Here is an 11,128-nt window from a genome sequence, read left to right as displayed (position 1 = left end):
GCAATTGTCTCTCTTGCACGCCACAACTGATGCTTCTAATGTTCAGCTTTTCTCTCAAGATACTTACACTCTGACGGGTATTCACATTGACATTACACATCCAACGGAGCATACTGGCTTCATTCCTTGCGAGCTTACGTATGTCCTCAGCAGTTACAGCCCATGTTTCACTGCCATGTAGCATGGCTGTTCGTACGCATGCGTCATACAGTCTGCCTTTTACTCTGAGTGAGAGTCCCTTTGTCGCCAGCAGGGGTAAGAGCTCTCTAAACTTTGCCCAGGCTATTCTTATTCTAGCAGCTACACTTTCAGCGCACCCACCCCCACTACGCATGTGTATATATAATACATGTGCAACTACATAACTATGCCTATGTATATATGAATGTGTGTATATGTTTGTATATTATATATTGTGTATATAATACACACACAAGATATTTCCCCATCACCAGATGCTTTTGCTGAAGATAAGACATGGACACTGCTTCATCTATTCATCTATAACTATCAAGCCTTGTGAAGGCAAGGAGACAAACACACCCTCATAGGCATGTATATTCATATGTGTTTGTGTTTATATATATATATATATATATATATATATATATATATATATATATATATGTATATACACATACGTACACATGACAGGCTTCGTTCATTTTCTAACAAGCCTAATTACAATGCTTTAGATGCAATGTACAGAGATACTGTCAGTAAGGTGAGAATTAACGATGGGTACAATGATGAATTATGTGTATGAGTAGGAGTTCATCAGGGTTCAGTCATCAGTCCCCTCTTTTTTTTTTATCATAGGCTTCCAGGCCATGACTTAGGAGTTAGCTCATGAGAGCTCCTTGATATTGATGACCTTGTTCTTATTGCTGAAACTCTAGTAAAATTAGAAATGAAATTCTAAGTGTGGAAGCAGAACCTGGAATCAAAGGGCCTTAAAATTAATGTTAATCCCTTTGGGTAATTGACCCTGTTCAATATGTAGAAGAGGTATTGGTAGAAATTCCACTTGCTGTACTCGGTGTAAAACATGGATACTTAAGAATGCAGTGAAATCATAGGAAGGTTAGCAGAGAAAGTAGATTTTGTTTGTGGTAGATGTACAGGTGCAATAAACACTAAGAACACATGGGAAAAAGAATGCTCAGGACAATCCTGTTACCTAGGAGACCTAATCAGTAGTGGAGAAAGTACAGTTACTAGAATAACTGGCTGGAGAAAGTTCAGACAACTGTTACCTCTGTTGGTAACAAAAGGTCTCCTTCACAGACTGAAAGGTAGATTGTATGATGCCTGTGTATGGACAGCAATGCTACAAGGTTGTGAAGCTTGAGCTGTGAATAGAGGACATGCTAGAGCAGGGGTTCTCAACCATTCTTTTATCTATGGACCCGTTTGCTTGCTATTTTATTCTTGTGGACCCCCATAGTGATTCAGTGTTTAAAAACTAGTTTTTTTGGAATTTCTTTCAAAATTTCTATTTTGCTTGTCACCCATTAACCTGTGTAGGTCGGACTGTGTAAAATATTGCAGAAAGAATCCTAGCTGCTTCTTGCTCCACTGGATTTGCAATGTCAGTTGATATGCAAAACAAAGTACAAATGTATTGAGAGAAAAATTGGGAATAAAAGGCATCAGATGTGGTGTGCACCAGAAAAGACTGCATTGGTATGGTCATGTGATGGAGATGGATGAGGACCGCTATATAAAATGTTGATTGCTAAACATTGGAAAGGGAGACCCAGGAATGAAGTGGTGAAAATTTTGAGCCTTTCATCGAAGATGAATGGTGATGTGTTGTGTTTAAGAAGACCTGTCCAACTTGGTAGAATTAAGGTCCTGTCTAGCCTTCCCTCATAACTCCTCTTCTAACACTCATCCTTACAATCTGCTATGGTACTACTCAGGAGCTGCAAATGATACCACTTATCCTCCTACATTTCATATTGTATCCCTACTACTGTCCTTGTCACTCCCTCCTCTCTGACCCACTCTTATTTTCTTTCTTTCCTTGACTGATATTCTCTATGTCCAACTCAATCCCCATCTCTTAATCATGTCACTATTCTCCCTCTTACCCACTTATCTACCCACCCATCTTTTCTGTACCTCTATCCTATTTCTCTCTCTCATATTCATTTACGTTGTACCTTTGACCTTTCATCTCTCTCTTTCCAGATAGGGAAGCCATGTAATCACCTTTTCAACAAGACACTTGTTCCTGTCCTATTATACTTTCATACCTTCTTGCAGGTACTTGGTGATCTCACCAGTAGCAGTAGGGGTGCCACAAAAAAAACACCCCATACTCTCTGAAGTGGTTGGTGTTGGGAAAGGCATCCAGTTGTAAAAACCATGGTAACTCATCAGTTCATATCTTGAACCATCCAACCCATGCCAGTATGGGAAAAGGGACATTAAATGGTTGTGTGTGTATGAGTATATACATTTGACCTACACTAATCTGGCATTGCTAGTTCTGTGTTGGGTTTGCTAGTGCCTTGATTAGCACATGCAGTTTACCCTGCAACTAACCACCTCATCCTACTATCAAATTACCAGTCACAGGCAGCCTGTGACCCACAGGACTTTCTGAATGGTACCCTGATGGACAATTATCTTTGACTTATTTTAGTAGTGATGAATTCTGTCTCATGTGGCCTACTTCTTGCAAAAAAATTGCCCATGCCTGCTCTAGACCATGTAGCCTTCACCTGTCAACTGAATTAACCTATCAATAGAAGTTCTTTCTGCCACAACTTCTGTTATGGCTTTCTTCATTATCTTTTATTCCTAAGACCTACAGCCAAATGTAACAGTTTCCAAGTTAGAATAATAAACATTAGCCACAGTGTTTATCTACATCCACCCATTCTATAAAATTGTTTTCATTCTTTTTCAATGTAATATCCTGGCCAACCATGAAGAAATGAAAGTAATTTATGGATAATTTTTTCCCCATTCAAATTCTAAACTCTATAAAATTGTTTCTTGTGTGTCTTTACTAGATATAGAAACAGACAGGAAGACTGGCCATGGTTTGTGCTATTCATTGTTCAATGTGGAGACCTCTACAGACTTCCTAACATTGGAAACACATTAAACCATATCTTATAATAAATTCCTTAAACTCTTGCATTGGTCTGCCTGAGTTAACTGCACTTGGTTGGCACCTCATAAACAAGGAGTGGTGCAGATACATTTCTTTTGTTTTCAAAGTTTCAGCTCAGAGCTGCGGCCATGCTGATGCACCACATGGTAATGTAATATACCTGTCTAGGTCTTGAATTAGTGTACAGGTAGATAGGGAGCGGATACCGCATTGTGACCTATGCAAAGAGAATTGCAATGAGTTTTTTAGGAACAAAATATCTTTTCAAACCATTCCCGTGTAATACTGTAATCTGTTGTGTAATCTTCTTGGCATGGTAAATCACTAGAAACTGCTATACCTTTGAAGGCCCTGGGATGTAAATTTTTGCTGATGACAACCAGTAACTTACATTTGTGAACTCCCATAGTATGTAAAGCAGCCCAGATATTAACAAACCTTAATTTGCTGTACTGTTCTTATTTTCATATCAATGAGAAGTCCCTAGGGTTGTATTTGAATACATTGTCCCTCTGAACAAAGTACAGTAGCTGTCTCGTGTGTTGTGGAGGATGCTAAAAAGAACAGATCAGTTATATAGAAAATTTAGCAATGGTTCAACTCGTCTCCATGCAACTTAAAGGTTTTGTTGGCCTGTTGATGCCTGTCAAGATAGGTTTGTTCTATGAGCCTTCAAAGCTTTGAAGTTGCACGAAGCTGAGTCAAACTGTTATTAAATCATACTCCTACCAAATGTATTGAGTGCCACTTTTTTTGTTTGTTCACTCATATATATATATATATATATCATCATCGTTTAACGTCCGCTTTCCATGCTAGCATGGGTTGGACGATTTGACTGAGGACTGGCAAGCCAGAAGGCTGCACCAGGCTCCAATCTGATCTGGCAGAGTTTCTACAGCTGGATGCCCTTCCTAACGCCAACCACTCTGAGAGTGTAGTGGATGCTTTTATGTGACACTGGCACAAAGGCCAGTCAGGCAGTACTGGCAACGGCCACACTGAAAATGGTGTTTTTTTATGTGCCACCTGCATGGGACCCAGTCCAGCAGCACTGGCAATGACCTCGCTCGAATGATTTTCTAACCTGCCACCAGCACAAGTGCTACAAGGTGATGCTGGTAACGATCACGCTCAAATGGTGCTAGTTACAGATATATATATATATATAAAATATACACAAAACACATTTAAAATATTTCCCTGTCAATTGTCTTACAGATATGTGTGAATATGGTTTTTGATTTCTTTCTGTAGTTAAGCATTATATACACAGACTAATAGCGTGTAGAATGTTATAGCTATGTATTTGTGTCTGTGATATTTCTTCTACTTAAGTCTGTCGTCCCTAATCGTAAATTAAGCCTATTAAGTAGAACTAGTCACATGCTGGATCAAATTAAAGATAGATTTTGTAGGAAGTCTTCCAGTAAAGCTTTTTATTTTCAGTAACATTTCAGGTGGTGAGTGTGATTCATGTTTTATATGGTTAAAAGAATGTGGACGAGGGAGAAGTTATTGAAGAATACAATAATATTTTGGACAACCAAAATGAAAGTTATGAAATTTAGGGTTGGGGAAATGAGACTGCAATTTCTGTTAAATCCTTTGTTCTTTTTGTTTCCTTGAGAGGTGCTGACTAGAAAAATGGGGAACGTACAAGTTTTTTTTTTTTTTTTTTTTTTTTTTTTGTTAAAAATACTAATTTCTTGAATATCTTTTTAGTTTGTTCACATACTTATGATGATGAGATTGAGCGACCTCCATGGTTTGTCAGTCAACTAAAATTAGCTGCCACTTGCCCATCAAATCTGGAAGTACTGTAAAAAAAAAAATCCCCAAGCCCCGATATCTCTGATTATATTGGATAATCATGACATCTGAAAAAAATATTTCAAATGGCATGGTCATGGATAGAACACTTGATTACAGGTCTTGTTAAGCAAGAATGGTGGATCATCTGTGATCACTGGATTTGTTAGTCATAAGTGAAGATTTCCACTTACCTCACCCTGCTTTCCTATTTTAAGAGGGATGGGCACATTGGGTAATGTTAGTTTAAACCAAGATTGACAGGATGGTCATAGATCTGTTTGCTTAGGCTGACTTGAGGATAAACAACATTGATTTTTGTCTGAAGATACGTTATATTTCTAGATCCACCACCAGTAATGAGTCTTACAGGTTAAATATGTTCACCTAATAACCAAAGGGAAAACTAATACTGGAGTCAATGTAGTACTCAATGTAGCCATTTTGCTCTGCTAGAAATAGTATTTAAATCTCTCAAATTATACCATGCTATCTTGAAGTGAGATAGTAGTCTTAGATACACTGAATAAAAGACTGGATTCTCATGAGTGGAATGCTGGTTGGTCATAGATCAGCTTGATCATGGATGACTTGATGCTAAACAACAACCACAATAAAATACATGAACATTAAATTTCTCTATGATGATATATGGTCAGTTTTTTTCTAAAGAAATGACTGATTTAATAACAATCATTCCATTTAGTGGCAAACTAATCGATTTTCAAATTAAAAATATTTATTCCTTGAAGGAAACCAATGTTCTGGTGTTAATGATTTCATTTTAAGTTTGTACATACCTGTAATATAATAGTCATAGATAGTTAATTGTATCATGTTTTTACCTATAGTAGCCAACAGTTTATTTGAGCTAGTAGTGTCACAGCTATGAGGTCACTCAACCTGTTAGAAATAGCAACTAAGTCTTTTAAATGAGGAAAGGGCACTTTGGATTATGTGGTTATAAACTTATTCTCCAAAAGAATGCTAGTGGAATGGGGTTCTTGGCTAAAATACCTTTGTCCACAAAGTCTGCTTGGTTAATGCTGTCTTGGCTTAACCCTTTAGCATTTAAACTAGCCACATCCAGCCCAAATATTCTATGTTTTTTGTTCAAACTGGTCAGATCTGGCTTCTCACACTTACCCTACAATATCATTCTGAAAATATACAATCACATCATTGAAATCTCAAAACCACAAAATGATACATGATTAATTCAAAGCAATGTGAATAAATATGACATTTGGCAGTAATCTGAATACTAAAAGGTTAAAGAACAACAATTCTTTGTATGGTAAGGATCAGTTGATATGTGATTAGATTTTTGAGCAACTTTCATAAAATTGAATTGTTTTTAGGAATTGTTTTGTTTCAAAGGAGATTTTGGGTGCTATTTTAACAACCCCTCACACAACCTCATTTCCTTGTTGGCTCACTGATTAAAATATATTCTGTAGGTACTAGTTTCAGATTCGTTCATGGTAGAAAATATTTCTGTGGTTTGCTTGTACATATGATAACTCTTCTTGAATAGTCACTGATATTCAATATATTGTTGAGGGAAGATTCGGCTGTCATGTCCACTACTGGATGTCTGTTACTGAATTATCCAAAACATAAAAATCACATGATCTGACAGTTCCAGCAGCTGTAATAGGTGGTTCTTATCTGTCAATGATATAAATATGAGGGCTTTTATGTAGCAGGAGTCCATATGAGGGGTCCTCTCAAGGTAAATAATGCAGTATTCTGTATTCTAACACAATATCCAAGTTAAGTTGGGGATAAAGATTGCCTTTTGATATTAAATTCATCTTTTCACAAAAATGCAGGAGTTTGTCTTAAGCGAGATCCCAGCTTATACTGTATTTGAGAAAGCAGTGTTATTTGAGGGACATTTGATTATTTCTTGCAGGTTGAATTTGCTTGAAGATTCCCTTGCTGGCTTAACATAGATTTGTTGATTGACAGTATGTTGAGGAGAAAACCAGATTGTTAGAGATAACCATTGTGTGTGTATTATTTTACATTGCAATTTTTAAACAACAGTTTAAATCTGGGTTCAAGTTTCCAATGAATCAATAACTGGCCACTACATTCTGATGGTGAGAGTGGCAAAGGTGTATCTGTAACCTTTTGCAAACGATTTAATTTAACCCTTTAGCATATAAACCAGCCATATCCAGCAAAAATATTCCGTTTGCTTTTATGTTCAATGTGGCCAAATCTTTCTTCTCACACCTACCCTACAATGTCATTCTAAAAATGGACAATCACATCAAAATTTTGATGCTACAAGATTAATTCATGATTAATTCTAAGCAATGTGAATAAATATGTATTACATTTGACAAAACAATCTGAATGCTAAAGGGTTAAAAAGAACCTTTGTGGTTTTATACACACACACACACACACACACACACATATATACATATATATATATATATAAAATATATATATATATATATATATATATATATATATATATATATATATATATATAAAATATTTGTTTTTATGCTTAGTTTCTTTTTTCTCATTACATATTCAGTAGAACATGCCTTTTTCTACTGCTACTTTTTTTTTGCTTATCAATCCACATTGTGTTCATGTCTCACTATGATGTAACACTACTTCATACCCTCTGCTCTTCATTCATAGAGAGAAAAACTCTGTTGCCAACAGAGGTAATAGTAGCTCCTTGAACTGTTTCCATTCCATTGACTTCCACATTTGTGCTTTTGTCACTCCTCCTACTTCACTGATTAAGGTCGCCTAAACCAACAGAAGCTATCAACTATTTCTGACAAGCATTTTGGCAGCTGAAAGAATACATTTCATGGATGCTCTTACTGCTAATTTAACTTTTCTTGTAGTTCTGTTACATATGAAATCCTTCTGTTAGCCTGTCTGATATCCCACTATCTTTTGTTTATTCATTGACAGTGGATACACTATTTAGATTTCTCACTCCCTTTCTGCATTTTAGTTTTTTTCTCTTTTCTCTGTTAATTGAAATGTTTGAGCCCTGATGGACATCGACCTGCATATCACTCAGTTTACTGTGAGAACCATACAAAACGTGTCTACGGTTTGCATATCTTTCACAAGCCATTCTTCATTCTCTGGTTTTCATTGCAGCCACCAAACTACAGAGCATGACACCCAATCAGAAAGCTTCTCTGTTTCACAGAATTCTAGATATATTGGTTTATTTTTCATAAGAACTTCTGTAGTTGCTTCACTAAGAAGAAAGCATTTTTAGTCTCACACACTAGCATAAATTCAAACTACATTTCATCTAAGCTGGTTAGTTATTTTGAGGATGAGCTTTGGTACATCTCTGTCACTTGTGCTTTTGTCTGTTAGTTTAATGTTTTTGGAGTTAACTTCTTTCAAAAGTCTCTCCTTTACTTTTCAAGCAGTTCACAGAGCTGCTACTTTGCCAGCCAATTGGAGATAACACCTGTCTGTACCACTTCATGATCAACACCTACTTTCAACATCTCAATGACTATCCCTTGTGGGTTACCTGTCTGCTTCATGACCTTTAGTTCTGCATAGTAGTAAACCTCAACAACTGGTCCTACTGTTGGGTCCACTTGGGGCAACACATTCCCCTCATCAGCAGTTGCTTATATTGTTTCCATGTCTCTTTCTTGTCATTGGTAAACGCAAATGTGTTGTTGCTATTCCATATAAACTTTTCAACAATGAACTTGATTTACTTTAACATCTTTCCTTCCAATACACTGAATGCCTGTTGTCTTTGCAGCAGAGAACATAGGCAAAGCTTTTACTTTCAATTTCTCTCCCTTATATATGATGTTTTGCTAACCTGTACTCCTCACCTTTCCTTTACTCTTTTCAGACCTGTCTGAACTTTCATGGCTCTATCTACTGTACTATTTCATCACCATTTTACCTTGGTTCATCCACAAATCTTGTCTTTTTCTTGCAGGAGTATTTAATCATCCTCTTCCTTCCTCTCAGGTGTTATATAAGACATGTATTTAAACATATATATAGGTGGGATATCTATCTTTCTATCTATCTATCTATCCATATATATATATATATATATATATATATATATATATATATATATATATATATATATATTTGTCAATATGTTTAGGTATGTGTGTATGTATATATGTGAGAGAGAGCGAGAGAAGCTATATCACTGTGATACATGATAAATCATTCTCTGCTAATGATCACTTAAAGGTATATGCACAGTGGTATATAGGAGAGAAACCTTATCACTGCAATGTGTGTGGTAATTCTTTTTCTGAAAACAATAGGCACAAATGTATCCATACTGGAAAGAAACGTTATCATTGTATCTGTAATAAATCATTTTCTATTGGAAATCACTTAAGTAAACATACATGCAGGTTAGAAACCTTGTTTTGTGATATCTGTAATTAATCATCCTCTGCAAAAGAAGCATGGATATTTGGTTAAGTTTGCTTCTCAACCGAGTTTTGGGTTCAGTCCCAATGTGGCACATTACGCATGTATTCTACTACAGCTCATGCTGACTAAATCTTTGTGAGTGGTGGATGGAAACTGGAAGAAGCTCCTATGTCTGTCTAGTATGTGTTTGTTTGCATTTGTCCTTCTCTAAAAATTATGAGCTATAAGCAGTGATGTCATTCCTGCCAACAAATTGTTTACTAGCTTTGCACCTTGTAAAGGTATGTGAAATAAGATTCTTTATATGAAAAATATGGGTCTGTAGTAAGAAAGGCATCTGACTGTAAAACGGTGCCTTAATAATATATTCATGTAACCCAACACGAAAAAATGAACCTGTCCATTATCAATTATGGCTGACTTTATGAATAAAATTTCTCCTGGTGGAACAATCACTGACTAGCTGGTACCACCTGTCCGTAAGAATAGACAAACCTTTTAAGTCCTGCTTGAATCTCATTTTGAATCTAACAATGTTTCAATAGCCCTCTGCCAGCTGTGAGAGTCAGGCTTTCTCTGGGAGTCTGTCGTCACCAAGTCTGACAGTGTGGCCTGTCCAATTGAGATATCTCTGCATCAATAGATGGTACGTGGATTGAAAATGATGCTTCCTGTAGCTAAAGTTTTCTAAAATCATGCCACAAAGTGCCTGATATAGAAAGATGCATAAGATAATGTAATTTAGGAAAAAAGATGGTTTAACTGGAATATCTTCGATCAGGGGTCCCCAACCACCAGGCTGCAATCAAGTACCAAGCCACTCTGGATCATTTGGTACTGGGCAACATAGAAAGAATAAGTTTTTAATTTTATTGACTCTGGCAGGATGTTTTTGCATTACATATGTATTATATATTTAATAATTAAATAATATATTTTACAGTATGTTTTGTTATGCATATGATCCCCTGGTCTGTGGAAAAATTGTCTTGTGTGAAACTGGTCTGTGATGCAAAAAAGATTGGGGACCTCTGCTTTAGTTCATAGGTTTGTTCATTCAAAATTGGTTTGAGGTCAGACAGTAATACTTTACATAGTACTACAGATTAATTGCATGTGATTATTAGAGCAGTTGGATTCATTTTCTAGCGTTAACCATTCCATGAAGTGAACCTAGTAGCATCTTTTTTTATTTTATTTTTTAAGCTGCATTCTGCTGAAGCAGCAAGCCACCGAAAAAATAACAATGGTAATTTGGTTATTTATAGTGTTTGAATCAATTGTTCCTTCAGAGACTGTTACTTATATCTACGTAATTAGGAAAATAGTGTCTCCTTTTGCTGTGGTGGTTACTGTTGTTTTATGTGACTAACTATAAACAATATGTAAAACTGTATTCATGCAAATGCTAAAACTTAGAAGCTCATCAAGTTCCAATTAACATGAAAAAAGATTGCATAAAATTTGACATTAATTCCGAGGCTCTGTTTTGTTGAAACTTTTTCACTCATTATGAACGTTCTTTTTTCTATGTTGCTGTTATTTGGCCTAAACTACAATGCAATGTCTTTCCATTTTAATTCTGCATTCTAAATCATAGAGTACCAAGCTGGCAGAATCATTAGCACGCCAGGTGAAAGGCTTAGCGGTACTTTGTCTGTGGCTATGTTCTGAGTTCAAATTCTGCCAAGTTTGACTTAACATTTTGTTGTTTTGGGGTCGATAAAATAAGTACCAATTGAGCACTGGCGGGGGGGG

The 11,128-nt window shown here is 36.2% G+C and overlaps 1 protein-coding gene across 3 annotated transcripts in view; it reads left to right on the top strand.

The window, feature by feature from the left end:
* Window positions 1-11,128, top strand: part of LOC106879844 (AN1-type zinc finger protein 5) — a 31,293-nt gene that overhangs the window by 5,488 nt on the left and 14,677 nt on the right. The gene's annotated exons all lie outside the window — the stretch shown is intronic.

Source organism: Octopus bimaculoides, chromosome 23, assembly GCF_001194135.2.
Source record: "Octopus bimaculoides isolate UCB-OBI-ISO-001 chromosome 23, ASM119413v2, whole genome shotgun sequence".
Taxonomy (NCBI): Eukaryota; Metazoa; Mollusca; class Cephalopoda; order Octopoda; family Octopodidae; genus Octopus; species Octopus bimaculoides.
Note: the sequence above shows the minus strand (reverse complement) of the source record. Positions and strands in the feature narration are given on the sequence as shown.